Genomic DNA, 5,000 nt, shown 5'->3' with positions numbered 1-5,000 from the left:
CCTACTGAATTGTGTATGAAAATACACAGTAAAAAAGACCAAGTGAAAGAAGTGCACTCAAATCCAAGTTGTTTCCCCTTTGCACAGAGCCTAGAATGTTATAACCTAACTACTAAATCTGTTACTTTAGGCTCTCTGTAATATAATTTCATAGCCGTGTTGTTATGATGTAGTCAAGTCTTTTCAGCAAAGAGTGAGCAGGCCCGCTGGTGGTGGTGTAGTTCAGAAGAATCTGTCATCAAGGGTGCATAAGGGGCACCCATAAGATTCTTAAACTACTCCATCTACCCAAGCAGCAAAACACGTTTTCTGAACCAATTGACACGTTTTTTAATGGTGTCATTTAGGTGTGGAATTAAACCAACGTGTCAAACACGTTTGTGGAATGTTTTCTTTGACACGTTTGCAAAAACACCTTTTAAAAACATTCAATACACGTTTAGGTTTAGTGTCAAATGACACATGAAAATACGGACGCATCTGACACGAAATCTGAACGTAATTTGGTGTCAAAAGACACGTTTCTTAAAACACTGATCTGACACCAAATCCAAACGTACAGTTTTGGTGTCAAAAGACACGTTTTTTAAAACACTGATCTGACACGAAATCTGAAAGTAGGCTACAGATTTGGTGTCAAAAGACACATTTTTAAAACACTGATCTGACACCAAATTTGAAAGTACAGATTTGGTGTCAAAAGACACATTTTTAAAAACACTGATCTGACACCAAATTCGAACATACAGATTTAGTGTCAAAAGACACTGATCTAGCACCGAAGTCCAAATTGTTTTTGTCTGAACTGGATCCAGCTGTGCAGCTCGTGGTTGGCCGGTTGCTAGGCGACTGCTCTGATTAACTGAAAATGCACTTCTTTTGCCTGGCCTGACTGAGACCTTCACCCTCTTGATTTCTCCCAAACTTTGACTATTTGATCCTTCATCTGTCATATTTTCACCTTCTTTGACTTTACCCACATCCTCTTTAATACCAGCTATCAACCCTCCTTTTGACAATTTCTCTTTCTGGATCGACGACGTGAAACTTCAAACGTGAAACTTCAAACGTGAAACTCCGGTGAGTTGTCATTAGCATTTCGCTAATAACATTTATTCATTAAAAAACAATGGCCGCTTTTAGACTGTAATGAAACGTGGTTTCCATACTTCCAGCCTACCGTTACGGACATTGTATTGTACTGTAGACTATTTAAGATTACTACATTTGCCACCTCTGTGTTATTTTATTAATAAGGTGAGAAGACATAGAAGTATGTTGATAAGATTTTGTTTCATATTTCATACACGAATCCCTTGAACCCAACGGACATTACAGTGAAATCCTCGCATTACAGTGAAATCAACAATCCAAAGCATTCTTTAAGATGATTTTTAGAGTGGGCTCATGCAGCTGCGGCCCATTATGATATTTGTCATGAGCATCACTTGTTGAATAAGTTCTTCTTTTCATGTTTCAGGTGAAGCCAACGCAAGCGCCCTCTTCAACATTGACAACAGAACGTGTTGTTTGACACCATTTTGAAACGTTTAGAGAGTGATGGACACCAAAAAAAGAACCATTTCAGAACGTGTTGAGCACATAATCGGGAACCTACAAATTAACCCTATCTGAACGCAATTCTGAACCAATTCTGAACGTGTCCCTCACTAAAAATAAACGTTAAAAAACGTGTTGGGCATGTTAATTTGCTGCTTGGGTAAATTAGCAACATATGCAAAAAAATAAATTCATACCCTAATTTTACACGTTAGACAGTTTTACACATTTACCCTAATGTATGGAGTAAGAAATGCAGTATTAACCAAATACACTCTAGAATGTCTTACAAACACCCTATAAGTGTTAAATTAACACTGTATTTTACTGTGTAAGTTTCACTAAATTATGCTGGATTATATGGTGATTAACCAGCTTGTAAATGTTGCATAGTAGTGTGGCTTTGAAGGCAGAGATGTATTGTTATGTCCATGTTGGATGTGGAGGTGGCAGGGTGACACACACACGCACGTATGCACGCACGCGCATACGCAAACACACACACATACACATGTACACACACACACACATGTACACACACACACACACACACACACATACGCATGCACACACACAAGCACACGCACGCACATGCACGCGCACACACACACACACACACACACACACACACACACACACACACACACACACATTCAGTCACACAAACGCATGCACACACACACACACGCACACGCACACACACACACACACACACACACACACACACACACACACACACACACACACACCTTGGATGTGGGAGGTGGCAGGGTTATCTTTGAAGCAGTATACAGCCATAGGGCTATCTCAGTGCTGAATGACCCTATAAAGGGCATCTATGCTGCAGAGGCATATAATGTGTCAATGGCAGTGCACACACAAACAAACATGCATGTGCACACACACACACGCACACACAGACACGCACGCACGCACACACACAGACACACATGCACACACACGCATGCACGCACACACACAGACGCATGCATGCGCGCACACACACACAATACACACAGACACACACACAATCACACACACACACACTCACTCACTCGCTCTCTCTCTCACACGCACACGCACACACAGACACGCACGCACACACACAGACACACATGCACACACACGCATGCGCGCACACACACAGACGCATGCATGCGCTCACACACACACAATACACACAGACACACACACAATCACACACACACACACACACTCACTCTCTCTCTCTCTCACACGCACACACACATGCACGCTCACTCACACACACACTACCGTATACTACTGTCCAGAGGGCATGTCTCCTGCAGTCTGCTGCAATGGAGGTGTGTGTGTGTGTGTGTGTGTGTGTGTGTGTGTGTGTGTGTGTGTGTGTGTGTGTGTGTGTGTGTGTGTGTGTGTGGGTGTGTGTGTGGGTGTGGGTGTGTGTGGGTGTGTGTGTTGTAATGTAGGTAAGGTACACCTACCCCCTCACCTGACAGAGGGCTCAAGTGCATCTTTAAATAACTTTTTTTGATCTTTCTCTTTCTCTTTCTCTTTCATTCTCTCTCTCTCTCTCTCTCTCTCTCTCTCTCTCTCTCTCTCTCTCTCGCTCTCTCTCTCTCTCTCACTCTCACTCTCTCTCTCTCCTGTCTTGCCATCCTCAGATCTAAGTCGCACGCACGCACACACACACAAACACACCAACTATCTCTCTCTCTCTCTCTCTCTCTCTCTCTCTCTCTCTCTCTCCTTGCATTTGCATTCTCCTTAAGTTACACTCATGCTCTCTCTCTCTCTCTCTCTCTCTCTCTCTCTCTCTCTCTCTCTCTCTCTCTCTCTCTCTCTCTCTCTCTGGTTGGCGTCTCCCCTCTGGTTGACCTTGTGTGTGTTGTGTTGTGTGTGTGTTTAAAATGGAGTGAGCGCTCAACCCATCTCGCCTGAGAGAGAGAGAGAGAGGCCACCGCCCCACACTCATAAATACCCCAGCTCAGCCTGCTCAGCCTCGCACCCATCCATCACTGTCACCACACACACACACACACACACACACACACACACACACACACACACACACACACACACACACACACACACACACACACACACACACACACACACACACACTCTATATGGTACGTGCACATACACACACATCCATACAGTACATGCACGAGCACAGACATACACACACACATGCATGCATATACGAAGGCTTACACATAAATACACAAGTACTACACACGCACACGCACACACACCCTGCACACACACACACATACATCCATACAGTACATGCACGCACATACACACACACACACAGACGCATGCATATACGAAGGCATACACACACACACACACACACACACACACACACACACACACACACACACACACACACACACACACACACACACACACACACACACACACACACACACACACACACACACACACACACACACACACACACACAGCACAAACATATCTTCTCAATGCCTCAATGTTGACAACCTGTGTCTTCTCCTGATTCTCCCCTAATCATTACTTTACTGTTCATCATTCATTACATTACATTGCATTTGGCATTTGCATTTATAACCAAAGCGACTTTCAAAAGAGGACACAATCAAGCCAACATCACTAGCCATGGTCCCCTCTTGTGTTTCTTATTAATTCATCATTTTTTAAACAGTTGCATGTACAAATGTTAACAAAAATGACAGATGACAGGATGCCAGACATTTCGATTGCATAACTACCAGCATGCAATAAGAGCAGTGTTTCTTATCTGGTGGGTCGGGACCCAAAAGTGGCTCGTGGAGGGGTCCTGGGTAGGTTGTGAAGTTGTGTTGTAAAAAGGTATCAGAGCCGTAGGCCTATATTAAGAGAGTCTGGCCAACTCGAATCATGGACGACATGTTTGCTTCCCACGGTGAGGATTCTACAGTGTAACCCTATGGGCAGCATACCGTCAGAATAGCTGGATTTAAAATACAAATAAGGTTTGATAGATCACCAAACTTCGGTTGTAGTATTATCAAGATCCCAACATATGAACACAAATGTTAACAACTTTGTTCGTATAGAAGGAGTTTGCTTAAAAGAGGGTTTTGCCTTCCGTATTGTTGTTGCCTACTAGGTAGGGCCAACGTCAATGTCGATATTTAAGTAGCCTAATATAGGCTACCCAAATAATATTCACAACAATGGTCAGGTTCATTAACAGGGACCCGGGTGATACTTGCAGCAAAGTTTCACGTTGTGTCGAGATTTAGTAGTTAAAAAAATAAGCGTTTTGATGTGCTCAGTAGTGCGTTTACTTCCGTGTTGTTGTTGTCTAGGTAGGGCCAATGCCAAAGTCGATGTTTAAGTAACGTACACAAATAATATTCACAACAATGGTCAAGTTCATGTATGCTACAGGGACCCTGGTGATGCTTGCAGCAAAGTGTCGAGAT

This window comes from Engraulis encrasicolus, chromosome 19 (genome assembly GCF_034702125.1).
Source record: "Engraulis encrasicolus isolate BLACKSEA-1 chromosome 19, IST_EnEncr_1.0, whole genome shotgun sequence".
In the NCBI taxonomy this organism is placed as follows: Eukaryota; Metazoa; Chordata; class Actinopteri; order Clupeiformes; family Engraulidae; genus Engraulis; species Engraulis encrasicolus.
This window is presented reverse-complemented; position numbering follows the sequence as displayed.